We start from the raw sequence: 20160 nt of genomic DNA, 5'->3' as shown, positions 1-20160 counted from the left end.
GTTACTTCACTCAGGATGATATTTTCTAGTTCAATCCATTTGTCAATGAATTTCATAAAGTCATTGTTTTTGATAGCTGAGTAATATTCCATTGTGTAGATGTACCACATTTTCTGTATCCATTCCTCTGTTGAAGGGCATAGGAGTTCTTTCAGCTTCTGACTGGTATGAGGTGGAATCTCAGGGTTGTTTTGATTTGCATTTTCCTGATGACTAAAAATTTTGAACATTTCTTTACGTGCCTCTTGGCCATTCAATAATCCTCAGCTGAGACTTCTTTGTTTAGCTCTATATTCTCTGGAACGATCCAGAGAAGATTAGCATGGCCCCTGTACAAGGGTGACAGGCAAATTCGTGAAGCGATCCACATTTTTGGTACAAAGTGGGACTCAAATCAGAAGGAGGACACAATATTGGGACAAAACAGCTATGTGACCTTTTTTGTAGCAAAATTCTCCGTTTTCTACCTTCCTTTCCACTTTTTATCTCACAGTCAGTAGTGAAAATTGGAAAGGGTTTTAATGCTGAAAACTAGCTGCTGTAGGGCACCTAGAGATGGGATCTAGAGCTCGCAGTAAAGACAGTTGTTACTGAGTGTATATATGTTGGGTATCTGGAAACCAGTGGCATCCTCATCTCCAAAGGCGAAGGCCTGTTAATACAGTACTCAGCAGTTTCTGTGGGGTTCTCATTAGACTTCCAGTCATTTCTGCAGGTCAGCTTCACCTGTACGACACGAATGTGTGCCATGACAGTCCCGTGAGGACAGCCTGATGGGAATTGGGTCTCACCCTCCTCACTCTGTCCCTGTTTCTCTGCTTCCTGATATTTGGTCTGACATGTGAGGTTTATATCCAGCTAACGGGTGGTATTACTTGCTAAAGTCTTAAAAGGTTGCAGGGACTTGGTCTATCTCTTCAACCTCATCCCCAAGGACAGTCTTGGGACATTTGAGCAGGGGGACAGCTGTCCTTTCCAAAGTGCAGGCGATCTGGTAGAGCCAATCAGGTAGCCCCATAAACCATCACTCCAGAGATGGGAGTGAGTGCTGACCATCCCAGGGATTCTCTGAAAATGTAGGCACCTGTAGTCAACACTTGGCAATACTTCAGCAAACCACATACTGTACTGGCAGGGCCAGGGCAGGGCCAGGGCACTGGGCTACCCCAAGTGGGTAGTGACCCAGCCTTCAGCACAGGTCAGTTCTCATGCACACAGGTGTGTTGCTGCCAAGACTGAAACCTTCAGATTCTATTGGGCATATTTTCTTTTTAGGAATGAAGAACAATTCTCCTATTTTTGAGCCATTCTTTTGTCATTTCTACAAAATTACATGTAACTTTACAAATATTTTTAAAAGATAAAGTGTTATAATATTTAATATTCTGTTAATTAGATTTTAAATTGGAACTGGCAAGTATTCTGTTTTTAGGGTTTTTTATGTTTTATTATACTTGATTAGAAAGGAAAATTGTACATTTTTTCTGTTTTTATGAGTAATTTAATGTATGGGAAATAAAATTTTAAAAGAAAAAGAATGTCATTCCTTTTAAGAAGTGCTTTGATATTTGTTTTTCTTTAGAGAAATACGTTTTAAATCTCAGACTTGCCTTAGGCTATGTAAATAAAAATTGCTTTGTACACCTATCCTGCCTCTGTGGCCCAGGCACTTGAACACAGTCTTTCCACTCCTTCAGGCTTGGCACATACTAGTCAGTGAGATGGAGAAGATACCACTGCATGAGTGTGCTCTGACTTCAGTGGCTGTCACTAGGCACTGACACATGTAATGGGACTTGAGTTAGAATTTATTTCCCTGAGTAACCCTGATGCTAGTGTATTCCCAGGACAGAAGTACCCAAGTGGTACTGGTTTTGAAGGCATAAAGTAGTCATGAAGAGCAGCCGAGGCTTGGCACTGTTAGAAACCATGGAAGAGCATTGGTGAAGGTACAGCCTCAGTTGTAGTTGATGGCCCAGAATTGAATGGTCATGCAAAGGACTTGAGGCTTTGCATCATGAAGAGAGCCTAAAAGAGACTATTGGTGAAATCTACTTACAGGAGAAGACGCCAATATATTGGAGATGCCAGTACCATGGGATTAACACCAAGAATAGCAGCAGCAGTGGGGTGGATTAACCTGAGCCTAGAGTACTACAGAGGGCAGAGCTGTAGAAGTGACACCAGCCTTTTGGAGGAGCACACACGATTATGTGTGGATCCCAAACACTGAAACCAGAAGCTGTAACATTGACATTTTCTTTGGAGACCCAAAATTGTTTGACATGTCAGGACCATCGGCTATCTGCTGGGGAAAGCTTCTAACAGGGAGTGGAACCAGGCCAAGAGAAAGAAGGTTGTTGCAGTCAACAAAGATGAAAGGATATGGAGCTTTGAAGAACCCTTTGACCTCAGACATCGAGATGCAGAGTTTGGAGTTTGCCCAGCTGGTTTCCTGTCTTGCTTTAGGGATTAGAGTTAAGTGATTGGATGAATCTCAGGACTTTCAACATTGTTGAGACTGCTGTAGACTATGGGGACTTAAGTTATAGTAAATGTACTTTTCATTATGCTATGATTAGATACGGCCCCTATAGGCTCATATATTTGAATAAGTCTATGGATGCCAGGAAGAGGAATGTGATGGTTTCTTTATGCTCGGAGAGTAGCACCATTAGAAGGTGTAGCCCTGTTGAAGTAGGTCTGGACTTAATGGAGTAGGTGTATCACTGTGGATGTGGGCTTGAAAACCTTCATCCTAGCTACCTGAAGGCCAGTATTCTGCTAGCAGAATTCAGATAAAGGTGCAGAAGTCTCAGCTCTTCCTGCATCATACCTGCCTGAATGTTGCCATGTCCCTGCCTTGATGATGATAGACTGAACCTCTGAACCTGTAAGCCAATTCCAATTAATAATATCCTTTATATTGCTTTAATACGTTTAGTTATGTGCCTTGAAGTCCTGATTTCTCAAAGTTATTTAACATGAAGGAGTACTCTATTTGCTCAGAGGCTATTTTTTAGCATCTAATGATATGATAATAAGGTTTCATATTTGAGTTTGTTTACATAATAGATTATGTTGATGGATTTTCATATATTGAACCATTCCCACATCCCTGGGTTGAAGCCTACTTGATCACTGTGAATAATGGTTTTTTTTTCTTTTTTTTCTTTCTTTTTTTTTTTTTTTATTAACTTGAGTATTTTTTATTTATATTTTAATTGTTATTACCTTTCCCGGTTTCCAGGCCGATATTCCTCTCCCCTTCTATATGGGTGTTCCCCTCCCCATCCTCCCCCCATTGCTGCCCTCCCCACAACAATCACATTCACTGGGGGTTCAGTCTTAGGGACCCAGGGCTTCCCCTTCCACTGGTGATCTTACTAGGATATTCATTGCTACCTATGAGGTCAGAGTCCAGGGTCAGTCCATGTATAGTCTTTAGGTAGTGGCTTAGTCCCTGGAAGCTCTGGTTGCTTGGCATTGTTGTTCATATGGGGTCTCAAGCCCCTTCAAGCTCTTCCAGTTCTTTCTCTGATTCCTTCAACGGGGTCCTGTTCTCAGTTCAGTGGTTTGCTGCTGGCATTCGACTCTGTATTTGCTGTATTCTGGCTGTGTCTCTCAGGAGCGATCTACATCTGGCTCTTGTCTGCCTGCACTTCTTTGCTTCATCCATCTTGTCTAATTGGGTGGCTGTATATGTATGGGCCACATGTGGGGCAGGCTCTGAATGGGTGTTCCTTCTGTGTCTGTTTTAATCTTTGCCTCTCTATTCCCTGCCAAGGGTATTCTTGCTCCCCTTTTAAAGAAGGAGTTGAAGCATTCACATTTTGATCATCCGTCTTGAGTTTCATGTGTTCTAGGCATCTAGGGTAATTCAAGCATTTGGGCTAATAGCCACTGATCAATGAGTGCATACCATGTGTGTTTTTCTGTGATTGGGTTACCTCACTCATGATGATATTTTCCACTTCCAGCCATTTGCCTATGAATTTCATAAAGTCATTGTTTTTTGATAGCTGAGTAATATTCCATTGTGTAGATGTACCACATTTTCTGTATCCATTCCTCTGTTGAAGGGCATCTGGGTTCTTTCCAGCTTCTGGCTATTATAAATAAGACTGCTATGAACATAGTGGAGCACGTGTCTTTGTTATATGTTGGGGCATCTTTTGGGTATATGCCCAAGAGAGGTATAGCTGGATCCTCAGGCAGTTCAATGTCCAATTTTCTGAGGAACCTCCAGACTGATTTCCAAAATGGTTGTACCAGTCTACAATCCCACCAACAATGGAGGAGTGTTCCTCTTTCTCCACATCCTCGCCAGCATTTGCTGTCACCTGAGTTTTTGATCTTAGCCATTCTCACTGGTATGAGGTAAAATCTCAGGGTTGTTTTGATTTGCATTTCCCTGATGACTAAAGATGTTGAACATTTCTTTAGGTGTTTCTCAGCCATTCGGCATTCCTCAGCTGTGAATTCTTTGTTTAGCTCTGAACCCCATTTTTTAATAGGGTTATTTGTTTCCCTGCGGTCTATCTTCTTGAGTTCTTTGTATATTTTGGATATAAGGCCTCTATCTGTTGTAGGTTTGGTAAAGATCTTTTCCCAATCTGTTGGTTGCCGTTTTGTCCTAACCACAGTGTCCTTTGCCTTACAGAAGCTTTGCAGTTTTATGAGATCCCATTTGTCAATTCTTGATCTTAGAGCATAAGCCATTGGTGTTTTGTTCAGGAAATTTTCTACAGTGCCCATGTGTTCCAGATGCTGCCCTAGTTTTTCTTCTATTAGTTTGAGTGTATCTGGTTTGATGTGGAGGTCCTTGATCCACTTGGACTTAAGCTTTGTACAGGGTGATAAGCATGGATCGATCTGCATTCTTCTACATGTTGACCTCCAGTTGAACCAGCACCATTTGCTGAAAATACTATCTTTTTTCCATTGGATGGTTTTGGCTCCTTTGTCAAAAATCAAGTGCCCATAGGTGTGTGGGTTCATTTCTGGGTCTTTGATTCTGTTCCATTGGTCTATCTGTCTGTCTCTGTACCAATACCATGCAGTTTTTATCACTATTGCTCTGTAATACTGCTTGAGTTCAGGGATAGTGATTCCCCCTGAAGTCCTTTTATTGTTGAGGATAGCTTTAGCTACCCTGGGTTTTTTGTTTTCCAGATGAATTTGCAAATTGTTCTGTCTAACTCTTTGAAGAAATGGATTGGTATTTTGATGGGGATTGCATTGAATCTGTAGATCGCTTTTGGTAAAATGGCCATTTTTACTATATTAATCCTGCCAATCCGTGAGTATGGGAGATCTTTCCGTCTTCTGAGGTCTTCTTCAATTTCTTCTTCAGAGTCTTGAACTTCTTATTGTATAGATCTTTTACTTGCTTGGTTAAAGTCACACCGAGGTACTTTATATTATTTGGGTCTATTATGAAGGGTGTCGTTTCCCTAATTTCTTTCTTGGCTTGTTTCTCTTTTGTGTAGAGGAAGGCTACTGATTTATTTGAGTTAATTTTATACCCAGCCACTTGGCTGAAGTTGTTTATCAGCTTTAGTAGTTCTCTGGTGGAACTTTTGGGATCACTTAAATATACTATCATGTCATCTGCAAATAGTGATATTTTGACTTCTTCTTTTAGGATCTATATCCCCTTGACCTCCTTTTGTTGTCTGATTGTTATGGCTAGAACTTCAAGAACTATATTGAATAAGTAGTGAATAATGGTTTTATGTGTCTTGGATCTTATTGAGTATTTTTGCATCTATATTCATGAGTAAAATTGGCTTAATGTTCTATTTCTTTGTTGGTTCATTGTGAGGTTTAGCTAGCAGTGTAACTGTGACGTTGTGAAATGAATTAGGTAGTGTTCTGTCTCTAGTTTGTAAAATAATTTGAGGAGTATTAGTGTTAGCTTTCTTTGAAGGTCTGGTAAAAATGTCCACTATTCATCTGGCCCTGCACATTTTTTTGGTTGCGAGGTTTTTGATTACTGTTCTATTTCCTTAGTGTGGGTGGGACAGTTTAGATACTTTACCTGATATTTATGTAAGTGTGGTACATGGTATCTGTCTTGAAAAATCATCAGTTTCGTGTAGATTTTCCAGTTTTGTTACATATAGAATCGTGTAGTAGGATTTGATGATTTTTTTTCTTGTTTCCTCAGTTTCTGTTATGTCTCCCTTTTCATTTCTGATTTTGTTGGTTTGGATACTGTCTCTATGCCCTTTAGTTAGTTAGGCTGAGAGTTTATCTATCTTATTGCAAATGCAAACATTGCTCTAACTAACAAGACTTAGTTCCCTACACTTACACCAGGCAGTATAAACTGTATGACACAGTAGCTCCAGGATAAACACTTGTGATTAGTTTGAGTCCACCATGAACACCTACATTCATGTGCATATACACATGTGCCTGCACACACACACACATACACACACACATAGACAGAGACAGACAGACAGATGGAGATAGAGAGTGACAGATAGAGAGGTTCTCAAAAGATGCCACCACTTTTTCACAAGAACAGTCCATCAATCTCTTATCACTCAGTGCCATTTATAGTCTAGTTTTCCAAAATCCTCTAGCAAAATTTTTCAAAGTCATAAAGCACATAAATTCAAATTCTTATAATTCCAGCCCCACTTCACTGGTACAAATGTTCATTTTCATTCCATTCTACATTAATTTGTACTAATATCCTGACTAAATCAACTCTCAACAGAAAGAAGTTACACATTGTTACTATTCCTATAATTACTGAGAATTGAACTTGGGTCCTGTGAAAGAGCAGCCAGTGGTCTTAGACACTGGGCCATCACTCCAGCTCCTTGACATGCCCTTTCAATGCTGCTGATATCTACTAATTTAAAGATATCTCTGTCCATCAATCTTTGAAGAAAAGTAATGATTTCAAATCCAAATTAAAATACATCCCCTCCACACATACACAAATACTTTAGTGAGAGAACTTGTAGGAAAACAGGATGTAAATGTGGTATTTAATTGTGGGCTGGATTACGCATTCAGATAGTCCATTAATATCATGGTGAGAAGCCTGGAGGCACTTAGGAAGACATAGTGCTGAATAAGGAGCTGAGAGTTCTATGTCTTGAACTATAGGATGATAGAGAGAGGGGAGAGACAGAGAGAAAGGAAGAGGCAGAGACAAACAGACATACACAGACAATGACATACACACACACACACACACACACACACACACACACACACGCTCAGAACATCTGGGTCTGCTATGGGATACAATATATTTAATCAAAATTTATAAATAAATGTTCAATAAAAAACAGTTGCTAGACCAAAGGCTTAGCAGTTAAGAGCACTGCATGTTTTTACAGAGGATAAAGATCCCATTCTCAGAAATCGTAACTGCTAATTCTGCTGTAACTCCAATAACTGCTGTAACTCCAATCCCAAGAGATCTACTGGCAAATACCCACTTACCATTATGTAAAATAAAATAAAGTTTACAAAAAGTAGCATACTCCACATCAATGTCACAGCCATGAAGACAACACTCAAAGCTAGTTAAAATGAAATCCTCTAGTCATTCATGGAAGCAGCAAGGGTCTTTTTGAGCCAGCCTCCTCATAGGCAAAAGCAGCCTCATTTTGAACTTAGAGTAGTTCAGCATAGCTGTTCAACTAAGAAAAATATTCACATTGCTGATAGCTGAGTTTTCCTTGTAGTTTCTGTATTTGTGGTCTCTGTTCTTTGTATATGAGACTTATGGCATTGATACATATATCTGTTAAATCCTACATTACGATTAACAGGTATAAGTGCCTCCTGAGCAATACTATTTCAGAAGGATTTCAATCCATCGTTTTTATAATTTGCAAATGTTTCTGAATGACATTGAATTAAGAATTCTTTTAAATGGGACTGAAGAAATGACTCAGGATTAAGAGCACTGACTGCTCTACAGAGGTCCTGCGTTCAAATCCCAGAAACCACATGGTAGCTCACAACCATCTGTAATGGGATCTGATGCCCACTTCTGGTGTTTCTGAAGACAGCTACAATGTACTTATATATAATAAATAAATAAATCTTTAAAAAAAAAAAAAACCCTACGCAGATTCCATTGGGGAAAGAGCTGAACTCCGAGAAGTGCGGACAATCCTAAGACCATAGGACAGATTGCCACTTCTTGATCAAGGACCTCCACCAAACCAGATACACTCAAACTAATAGAAGAAAAAGTAGGGAAGAGTCTCAATCAAATGTGCATGGGGAAAATTTCCTGAACAAAACAACAATGACTTACGCTCTAAGATAAAGAATCGACAAATGAGACCTCATAAAACTGGAAAGATTCTGTAAGACAAAGGACACTGTTATTAGGACAAAACAGCAACCAACAGATTGGGAAAAGATCTTTACCACTCCTACATCTGATAAAGGCCTAATATCCAAAATATACAAAGAACTCAAGAAGTTAGACTCCAGAGAGCCAGATAACCCTATTAAAAAATTGGGTATGGAGATAAATAAAGAATTCTCAGCTGAAGAATATTGAATGTCTGAGAAGTGCCTAAAGAAATGTACAACATCCCTAGGGAAATGCAAATCAAAACAACCCTGATGTGTCCACCTCACACCAGTCAGAATGGCTAAGATAAAAAGCTCAGGTGACAGCAGATGCTGGCGAGGATGTGGAGAAAGAAGAATACTCCATTGATGGTGGGATTGCAAACTACTACAACCACTATGGAAATGAGTCTGGAGGATCCTCAGATATTGGACATTGTACTACCTGAGGATCCAGCTATACCTCTCCTGGGCACATCCCCAAAATATGTTCCAACATAAAACAAAGACACATGCTCCACTATGTTTATAGCAGCCTTATTTATAATAGCCAGAAGCTGGAAATAAACCAGATGCCCTTGAAGAGAGGAAGGAATACAGGAAATGTGGTACATCTACACAATGGAGTACTACTCAGCTAACAAAAACAATGACTTCATGAAATTCATAGTCAAATGGATTGAACTAGAAAATATCATCCTGAGTGAGGTAACCCAATCACGAAGAAACATACATGGTATACACTCACAGATAAGTGGATATTAGCCCAAAACTGAATTACTGAAGATACAGTCCACAGACCACATGAAGCTCAAGAAGGATGAGCAAAGTGAGGATGCTTCATTCCTTCTTAAAAGGGGAACAAAAATATTCATGGGAGGGGTTATGATTGCAAATCATAGAGCAGAGACTGATGGACAGACATTCAGAGCATGCCCCACAGGTGGCATATATATATCGACCAAAACTAGATAATACTGATGAAACTAGGAAGTGCATGCTGACAGGAACCAGATATAGATTTCTCCTGAGAGGCTCTGCCAGAGCATGACAAATACTGAGGTGAATGCTAGCAGTAAACCAAGGAACTGAGAATGATACTCCCTGTTGGAGGAATTAGAGAAAGGATTGAAAGAGCTGCAGTGGTTTGCAACCCCATAAGAATAAAAATGCCAACCAACAAGAGCTCCCAACTAAACCACTACCCAAAGACTATACATGGACTGACACATGACTTCAGGTGCATATATAGCAGAGGATGGCCTTGCTGGTCACCAATGGAAGGACAAGTTCTAGGTCCTGCCAAGGTTGGACCCCGAGTATAGGAGATGTGTGGGAGGATGAATGGGGTGAGGAACACCCTTAGAGAAGAAGGGGATTGGGATGGGATAGGTGGCTTATGTTCTGGGAAACCGAGAAAGGGAAAAATATTTGAAATATAAATTTTTTAAAAATCCAATAAAAGGGAAAAAATAATTCCCTTGAATATCTCTGCTCTTTATATTGTGACCATGTTCAGAAGTGGACTTACTTAGCATTCTTCGAAGTAATTGAACCTGTATGTGAACATATCCAGACTCACTGATTAGGATCCTAAAGCTTCCTTTGTTGAAAAAAAAAGCATTGCTCAATGCAATCACCATCAAAATCCCAACACAGTTCTTTTTTCTTTTCTTTTTTTTTTTTTATTACCTTGAGTATTTCTTATTTACATTTCGAGTGTTATTCCCTTTCCCAGTTTCCAGGCAAACATCCCCCTCCCCCCCTCCCCTTCTTTATGGGTATTCCCCTCCCCATCCTCCCCCCCCTTGCCGCCCTCCCCCCAACAATCTAGTTCACTGGGGGTTCAGTCTTAGCAGAACCCAGGGCTTCCCCTTCCACTGGTGCTCTTACTAGGATATTCATTGCTACCTATGAGGTCAGAGTCCAGGGTCAGTCCATGTATAGACTTTAGGTAGTGGCTTAGTCCCTGGAAGCTCTGGTTGCTTGGCATTGTTGTTCATATGGGGTCTCGAGCCCCTTCAAGCTCTTCCAGTTCTTTCTCTGATTTCTTCAACGGGGGTCCTGTTCTCAGTTCAGTGGTTTGCTGCTGGCATTCGACTCTGTATTTGCTGTATTCTGGCTGTGTCTCTCAGGATCGATCTACATCCGCTCCTGTCGGCCTGCACTTCTTTGCTTCATCCATCTTGTCTAATTGGGTGGCTGTATATGTATGGGCCACATGTGGGCAGGCTCTGAATGGGTGTTCCTTCTGTGTCTGTTTTAATCTTTGCCTCTCTATTCCCTGCCAAGGGTATTCTTGCTCCCCTTTTAAAGAAGGAGTTGAAGCATTCGCATTTTGATCATCCGTCTTGAGTTTCATGTGTTCTAGGCATCTAGGGTAATTCAAGCATTTGGGCTAATAGCCACTTATCAATGAGTGCATACCATGTGTGTTTTTCTGTGATTGGGTTACCTCACTCAGGATGATATTTTCCAATTCCAACCATTTGCCTATGAATTTCATAAAGTCATTGTTTTTGATAGCTGAGTAATATTCCATTGTGTAGATGTACCACATTTTCTGTATCCATTCCTCTGTTGAAGGGCATCCGGTTCTTTCCAGCTTCTGGCTATTATAAATAAGGCTGCTATGAACATAGTGGAGCATGTGTCTTTGTTATATGTTGGGGCATCTTTTGGGTATATGCCCAAGAGAGGTATAGCTGGATCCTCAGGCAGTTCAATGTCCAATTTTCTGAGGATCCTCCAGACTGATTTCCAGAATGGTTGTACCAGTCTGCAATCCCACCAACAATGGAGGAGTGTTCCTCTTTCTCCATATCCTCGCCAGCATTTGCTGTCACCTGAGTTTTTGATCTTAGCCATTCTCACTGGTGTGAGGTAAAATCTCAGGGTTGTTTTGATTTGCATTTCCCTTATGACTAAAGATGTTGAACATTTCTTTAGGTGTTTCTCAGCCATTCGGCATTCCTCAGCTGTGAATTCTTTGTTTAGCTCTGAACCCCATTTTTTAATAGGGTTATTTGTTTCCCTGCGGTCTAACTTCTTGAGTTCTTTGTATATTTTGGATATAAGGCCTCTATCTGTTGTAGGATTGGTAAAGATCTTTTCCCAATCTCCAACACAGTTCTTTAAAGATATGAAAGGGCAATTCTCAAATTCATCTGAAAAAAAAAAAAAAACAGAAGAGCAAAAACAATTCTTGTCAACAAAAGAACTTCTGGGGTAATCACCATCCCAACCCTCAAGCTGTACTAAAGAGCAATAGTGATAAATCAGCATGGTATTAGTAAAGGGAAAGCAAGGTTGATTAATGGAATAGAACTGAAGACTCAGAAATTAAACCACACACTTACAGACACTTGATATTTTACAAAGAAACCAAATATATACAATGGACTAAAGAAAGCATCTTCAATAAATGGTACTAGTCCAACTGGTAGTCTATATGTATATGTAGAAAAATGAAAATAGATGAATATTTGTCATCTTGCACAAAGCTCAAGTCCAAGTGGATCAAGGACCTCACAATGAAACCAGATACACTGAATCTAATAGAACAGAAAGTGGGAAAGAGCCTTGAACTCATGGGCACAGAAGAAAATTTCCTAAACAGAACACCAAAGCTCAGGCTCTAAGATATAGAATTGACAAATGCGACCTCATGAAACTGGAAAGTTTCTGTAAGGCAAAGGACATAATCTATAAGACAAACCTGCAACTTACAGATTAGGAAAAATATCTTCAGTAATCGCACTTCAGATAGAAGGCTAATATCCAAAATATATAAATAACCATCAAAAAATGAAAAAAGCCAATCAAAAAGTGGAGTATAGAACTAAACTGAGAATTCACAACACAAAAATCTTGAATGGCCAAGAAGCAGTTAAAGAAATGTTCAGAGTCCTTAGTTATCATGGAAATGCAAATAAAAATGACTCAGAGATTCCACCTTACACAAATCAGGATCTCGACAATCAAAAACTCAGCTGACACCACATGATGGCGAGGATGCGTTGAAAGAGGAACACTCCTCCATTGCTGGTAGGATGGTTAACTGGTACAACCACTCTGGAAATCAATCTGGAGGTTCCTCAGAGAATTGGAAATAGATCTACCTGAAGACCAAGTTATACTATTCTTGGGCATATAAACAAAACATGCCCCACTATGCCACAGGGGCATGTGTTCCACTTGCTAATAGTGGCCTTATTTGTAATATCCAGAAGCTGAAAACATTCAGATGTTCTACAGGAAAGAATGGATACAGAAAATGTGGTTCATTTACACACTGGAATACTACTCAGCTATTAAGAATGAGGACATCATGAGTTTTGCAGACAAATGTATGGAACTAGAATATATCCTGCATGAGGTAACTCAGACCCAATAGGACATGCATGGTATGCACTCACTAATAAGTGGATATTAGCCAAAGCAGTACAGAATACCCATGATACAACCTACAAGACTCAAAATGGTTAGCAGGTCAAAGGACCCGTGTGAGGATGCATCAATCCTACATGGGAGGGAGGGGAAATGAATCATGGAGGGTAGAAGAAAACTGCACAGGGAGGGAAAAGGAGAGAACATGATCAGGTATTGAGGGACAGGAAACAGAACTGAATCCCTGAGTGACAAGAGAAAGAAGGGAAACAGGCAACCTCAGAAGATAGGAGGTGGGGGAGCACCCTATAGAATGTACCAGAGACATGAGTGGTTAGAGACTCTCAGGACTCAAAGGGAGGGACCCTTGGATGAAGTACTCTATTGTGGGGAGGGGAAACTTGTAGAGTCCACCTCCAGTGAAGGGTCAGGACGTCAGGTGAAGAATAGGATTGCTATCCCACAGTCAAAAGTTTTTAGTCAGAATTGTTCCTGTCTGAAAGAACTAAAGGGACAAAAATTGAGAAGAACATGAGAGAAAGGAGGTCCAGAGACACATCCAAATGGGGATCCAGCACAAGGGGAGGCCCAGTGCCCTGACACTGTTACTAATGCTTTCTTGTGATTGCAGCTTAGTGTGGCTGCTCTCTCAGAGGCCCAACAATCAGCTGAAAAACTTAGATGCAGACACTAGCACCCATCCAGCGGTCAGAAGCCTGGGAGCCCAAGGGCTGGATTGGGGAAAGGCTGGAAGAAGCTGGGGAGGAGGTTGTCCCCAAGGGAAGGCCTGCAGTCTCAACTAACCTGGACCCCCAGGGTTGCTCAGACGCTGAGCCACCAACCAGGCAACGTACAACAGCTAATATGAGGCTCCAGACATATATACTGCACAGAACTGCCTGTTCAAGCCTCAGGGAGAGAAGCTGCTCCTAAGCCTTTTCAGATTTAAGGCTTCAGGGATTGGGGTGGCCTGGTGGTGTGGGGGCAGTTCTGTGGGGACATCCTCATGCAGGCAGAGGTCTGTATGGCAATAGGAGTGATGCTGGGGAGCAGACTGGGAGAGGGATGAAGACTGGACTGTAAAAAAGAATTAAAGGATAAAAATAAATATATTCAAATTTTTTTAAAAAGCATTGCTTTGAAAATGTTCCCATGTTCTCGTTTTCTACAACGGAAATCTTTCTCAGCTCTTCTGTCTTAGGTCATGTAATAGTTATTCCTGGTAGTCAAATTGGCTATATATAAAATTAACTAAAACTCCAACAGTTTAGTACTGTGAGGGATTTTTCTTGATTATACCTTTTTAGGTTGTAAAGCCCTTTTTTAAAAATCAGGATCTTTCAAAGTCAGAAGAAATACCATTAATCTTGGCCACAGTTTATGATGGCAGCCTACATTTATACAGGTCATTGAAGGTCATTCTTTCTCCTTGACATCATGTCCTACTGCTTGCTTACAAGTTGATTTTTTTAAACTGTCATTAGAGGCTACTTCTTTGTAATTCTGGTATACACTGAAGATCAGCTGAGACACCCAGGTACATGGACAGAACCACTAGTGTACTCTCCATCAGTCCATTTGAAGTCAGCCATTGATGGACTAGTTTGACTGGACCTTGCAAGTGATTCCAATAAATCCACTTCCTACGTTCACAGAGAGATCCATTCCATCCTTCCTGTTCATTTAGATACCTTTCTTAATATAGCTGTGGCCTTGTTTTACCTTCCCACAGAAGAAGATAGGCTGGTAATAATAGTGTTCCATAGAGTTTGTCGTGTGTTTCCTGCTCTTCTCTCGGGATTGTATCAGGTCTGATACATACCAAGTGAAAAGTAGCTGCACTTTACCTGATCCAACCATGGAAGCACAGAAAAAAATCTTAGTGTTTTCTAAAAATCTATCTTTTATTTTTAATACTCTTAGCACCCTTCCCCGATGGACCGGATTGTTTATTTTGCTGCAAGTTGAATAGTGGGCCCTGTAAGCTATCTGCCTTCATTCCAAATGGAAGGGGAGATGATGGAAGAGAGGGTAGGGTATGAGAGAACAAGCTTAAGTCCTGCTGAAATGCAAATGTCTTGACCTAGAAAAGTTCTACCTCTGGAATGGAAGCCTGGTAGAGAAACCATCTTTCCTTGTCCATTCAGTGCACTAGCAACATACATACCTGAAAAGCGTTGGCTCTGGATTAGGTGGGGCAGGAATCGCTATGCTGTGCACCTTTGCCACACTCTAACCTTAACGGAAGTAACCATGTCACTCAAGACTTGTTGGCCAATCAGGACCTCAAGTCTGACCTGCCACTCAGAAGTGGTGGAGGGTGCTTCCGGGTTCCACGTAGCTGTTTCAAAGCTGTAGCCGAGGAGGCTTGAGTGGTTGGTGTGACCTGATCTGTGTGCTAAGGCTGGGTGCTGTTGGAATTCAGGCGAACATTGAACTCACGACATGGTGAGTATATATATATGGCAGCTGCTTCCAATGGGAAGGGGCAGGCGATTGAACAGTGTGGAGCTAGTGTGGTGAGACCTCCTTGGGGCTGGGTGAGAATCGAAACTTAACTTGAATACCTGTGAGCCACACCCTGAGCATGGAGGTAACCTCTGAATAACTTTGATCTGTCACTACCTCTGTGTAGGCATTTGGGGCATGGGGTTGTGTGTTGAAACAGCCTTAGCAAGATCGCAAGCTCAGAAATGCCTAGTTTCTACAGTATCTTTTACAATTTTTACACTTGTTTTAACATTGTGATGTAAGATATATGTGGAGTAAATGAGAAAGTTGTAAACATCACCTCTTGTCTTAATATTTGTCAGTCAAATATTAAGCTGTGAAGCATTGTTTTAGACTCATCCGAGTTTATCCCATTGTGTAACAGTGTTTACCGACTTCATACACATTGTCTCCTCCCCCTCCAGAAAGTAGTGTAAAAGATGATATTCTTCTTAAGAAGCTGACTTGACATAAGATACAGCTTGTGCGAGAATTCCGCATCCCAATTTTTATACTTTGTGACTTCTACTTTGTTGTCCTTGTCGTCCTTTGTGACCTTCAACTGAGGACTATGGCACTGTCTCTGAACTGTGGTTTAACCCCTGGGAGCTCTGGTTCATTGGTATTGTTGTTCTTCCTATGGGTTGCAAACCTTTCCATCTCCTTCAATCCTTTCTCTAACTCCCCCAGTGGGGACCCTGTTCTCAGTTCAGTGTTTGCTAGCATTCACCTCTGTATTTGACATGCTGTGGCAGAGCCTCTCAGGAGACAGCTATGTCAGGCTCCTGTCAGCATGCACTTTTTGGCATCTACAATATTGTCTAGTTTTGGTGGCTGTATGTATATGGGCTGGATCCCCAGGTGGGACAGACTCTAAATGGCCATTCCTTCAGTCTCTACTCCAAACTTTGTCTCCATATCTACTCCTATGAATGTTTTTGTTCCACATTCCAAGAAGAACTGAAGCATCTGTACTCTGGTGGTCCTTCTTGAGCTTTATGTGGTCTGTGGATTGTATCTTGGGTAATTTGAGGTTTGGGGCTAATACCCACTTATCAATGACTGCATACCATGTGTGTTTTTCTGTGATTGGGTTACCCCACTCAGGATGATATTTTCTAGTTCAATCCATTTGTCAATGAATTTCATGAAGTCATTGTTTTTGATAGCTGAGTAATATTCCATTGTGTAGATGTACCACATTTTCTGTAACCATTCCTCTGTTGCACGGCATCTGGATTCTTTCCAGCTTCTGGTTATTATTAATAAAGCTGCTATGAACATAGAGGAGAATGTGTCTTTGTTGTATGTTGGAACAACATTTAGGTATATGCCCAGGAGTGGTATATCTGGGTCCTCAGGTAGTGGAATGTCCACTTTTCTGAGGAACCTGCAGACTGATTTCCAGAATGGATATACCAGCATACAATTCCACCAACAATGGAGGAGTGTTCCTCTTTCTCCACATCCTCGCCAGCATCTGTTGTCACCTGAGTTTTTAATCTTAGAAATTCTGAAGTGTGAAGTGGAATCTCAGGGTTGTTTTGATTTGCATTTCTTTGATGACTAAGGATGATGATTATTTCTTTAGGTTCTTCTCAGCTGTTCAATATTCCTTCCTGAGAATTCTTTGTATAGCTCTATACCCAAATTTTAATAGGAACTAAAGTTGTTGTTCTTCTTTTTTTTCCTTTCTGACTGTGTTTTCTTTTTTTGTTCTTGAATATATTTATTTATATTTCAAATGTATTCCCTTTCCTGTCCATAAGCCTCCTATTTCACTTCCCCTCCACAATAAGTGTGTTCCCCCCATCCACTCCCTTAACTGCACTCCCCCCAACCCCGGGACATTTCCGTGCAAGGGGGTCCAACCATGGCAGATACAAGGGCTTCCCCTTACACTGGTGCCCCAACAAGGTTATTCTCTGCTACATGTGTAGTTGGAGCCCTGGGTCAGTCCATGTAGTCTTTGGGTAATGGTTTTAGTCCCTGGCAGCTCTAGTTGGTTGGCATTGTTTTTCTTATAGGGTTGCAAGCCCCTTCAGCTCTTTGAACCCTTTCTCTAATTCACCCAAGGGGGGATCCTGTTCTCAGTTCAGTGGTTTGCTGCTAGCATTCACCTCTGTATTTGACAGGTTCTGGTTGTATCTCTCAGGAGAGATCTCTATTCAGTCCCTTTCAGCATCAACTTTTTAGCTTCATCAATGTTATCTAGTTTTGGTGGCTGTACATATATGGGCCACATGTTAGGAAGGTTCTGAATGGCTGTTCCTTTATTGTCTGCTCTAAACTTTGCCTCCATATCCCCTCCAGTGGATATTTTTGTTTCCCCTTTAAGAAGCAGTTGAAGTAGCCACATTTTGGATATCCTTATTCTTGAACTCCCTATGGTCTGTGGATTGCATCTTGAGTAATTCGAGCTTTTGGGCTAATATCCACTTATCAATGAGTGCATACCATGTGTGTTTTTCTGTGATTGGGTTACCTCACTCAGGATATTTTCTGGTTCATTCCATTTGCCTATGAATTTCATGAAGTCATTCGTTTTGATAACTTAGTAGTACTCCATTATGTAGATGTACCACATTTTCTGTATCCATTCCTCTGTTGAAGGACATCTGGGTTCTTTCCAGCTTCTGACTATTATAAATAAGGCTGCTATGAACATAGTGGAGCATGTGTCTTTGTTGTATGTTGGAGCATCTTTTGGATATATGCCCAGGAGAGGTATAGCTGGGTCCTCAGGTAGTGGAATGTCCACTTTTCTGAGGAACTTCCAGACTGATTTCCAGAGTGGTTGTACCAGTTTTCAGTCCCACCAACAATGGAGGAGTGTTCCTCTTTCTCCACATCCTCGCCAGCACCTGCTGTCACCTGAGTTTTTAGTCTTTGCCATTCTGACTGATGTGAAGTGGGATCTCAGGCTTGTTTTGATTTGCATTTCCCTGATGACTAAGGATGTTGTACATTTCTTTGTTTAGCTCTATATTCTATTTTTTACGAAGGTTATTTGGCACATATACTAAAATTGCAACGATAAAGAGAAGATTAGCATGGCCCCTGCACAAGGATAACATGCAAATTCGTGAAGCAATCCACATTTTTGGTACAAAGTAGGATACTCAAATAGGAAGGAGGACACAATGTTGGGACAAAAAAGCTATGTGACCTTTTTGTTGTAGCAAAATTCTCCATTTTCTACCTTCCTTTCCACTTTTTATCTCATAGTCAGTAGTGAAAATTGGAAAGGGTTTTAATGCTAAAAACTAGCTGCTGTAGGGCACCTAGAGATGGGATCTAGAGCTCCCAGTAAAGACAGTTGTTGTTGAGCGTATGTATGTTGGGTATCTGCAAACCAGTGGTATGCTCACCTCCAAAGACGACTGCAGCTGGCCTGTTAATACAGTACTCAGCAGTTTCTGTGTGGGACTCATTAGGTCAGCCTCACATGTACCACACAAATGTGTGCCATGATAGTCCGTGAGGACAGCCCGATGATAATTGGGTCTCACCCTCCTCACTCTGTCCCTGTTTCTCTGCTTCCTGGAGTTTGGTCTGACATGTTAGGTTTATATGCAGCTAACGGGTGGTATTACTTGCTAAAGTCTTGAAAAGTTGTAGGGACTTGGTCTGTCTGTTTAACCTCATCCCCAAGGACAGTCCTGGGAAACTTGAGCAGGGGGACAGCTGTCCTTTCCAAAGTGCAGGTGACTCCTGTAGAGCCAATCAGGTGGCCCCATAAACCATCACTCCAGAGATGGGAGTGAGTGCTGACCATCCCAGGGATTCTCTGAAAATGTAGGCACCTGTAGTCAACACTTGGCAATACTTCAGAAAACCACATACTGTTCTGGCAGGGCCAGGGCCAGGGCCAGGGCCAGGGCCAGGGCCAGGGCACTGGGCTTCCAAAAGTGGGTAGTGACCCAGCCTCCAGCACAGGTCAGTTCTCATGCACACAGGTGTGTTGGTACCAAGACTAAAACCTTCAGATTCTATTGGGCATATTTTCTTTTTAGGAATAAAGGACAGTTCTCCTTTTTTTTTTTTTTTTTTGAGCCGCTCTTCTGTCAATTCTACAAAATTGAATGGAACTTTACAAATATTTTTAAAAGATACAGTTTTGTGAATATTTAATATTCTGCTGATTTGATTTTGAATTGTCAATGTCAAGTATTCTGTTTTTAGGGTTTTTATGTTTTATTACACTCTGTTAAAAAGGAAAAATTATACATTTTTAGTCTGTTTTTTGTGAGTAATTTAATTACAGACAATAAAAATTTAAAGAAACTCAAAATAATTTCATTCCTTTTTAGAAGTGCTTTGATATTTGTTTTTTCTTTAGAGAAATACATTTTTGAATCTCAGGCTTGCCTCAGGCTATATAAGTAAAAATTGCTTTGTACACCTAATCTTTCCTCTGTGGCCCAGGCACTTTAAGACAGTCCTGCTACTTTTTCATGCTTGGCCCTTACTAGTCAGTGAGATGGAGAAGGTACCACTGCATGAGTGTGCTCTGACTTCAGTGGCTGTTATTTGGCACTTACACATGAAATGAAATTTGAGTTAGAATTTATTTCACTGACCAACCCTGATGCTGGTGTATTCACAGCACAGAAAGGTATGGGGAAGGAGAAGGAGGAGAACTTTACTGTTGGACAATATTTGGTTGTCATTAGCAATGAGTACTCTGGTAGTCAAATTTTGATGAACAGTAAAAATCCTTACTGGCAATTTGTTTAGTTTCATAGACGGGCAATCAAAAATCTAGATATGGAATTGAACTTATTTGTAGAAACCAAAATTCTGTACTCGCACTGTTACCCAGTACAGAAGACTTTAGGATTTGTTTATTTTTTGTGTGAGTATAGTGTTGCTGTTTTCACACACACCAGAAGAGGGCATCAGATTCCATTACAAATGGTTGTGATGCACCATGTC

The 20160-nt window shown here is 40.9% G+C and overlaps 1 non-coding gene and 1 pseudogene across 1 annotated transcript; both read left to right on the top strand.

Moving 5' to 3' along the window:
- The first annotated feature begins 267 nt into the window (after nt 1–267).
- On the top strand, nt 268–374 carry LOC116894875. Its single transcript, XR_004387087.1, has one exon. It is a non-coding gene; the product is annotated as a U6 spliceosomal RNA (small nuclear RNA).
- Nucleotides 375–18227: 17853 nt separating this feature from the next.
- On the top strand, nt 18228–18327 carry LOC116894862 (annotated as a pseudogene).
- Nucleotides 18328–20160: the final 1833 nt, after the last annotated feature.

The sequence above is a fragment of the Rattus rattus genome, chromosome 2 (genome assembly GCF_011064425.1).
Source record: "Rattus rattus isolate New Zealand chromosome 2, Rrattus_CSIRO_v1, whole genome shotgun sequence".
In the NCBI taxonomy this organism is placed as follows: Eukaryota; Metazoa; Chordata; class Mammalia; order Rodentia; family Muridae; genus Rattus; species Rattus rattus.
Note: the sequence above shows the minus strand (reverse complement) of the source record. Positions and strands in the feature narration are given on the sequence as shown.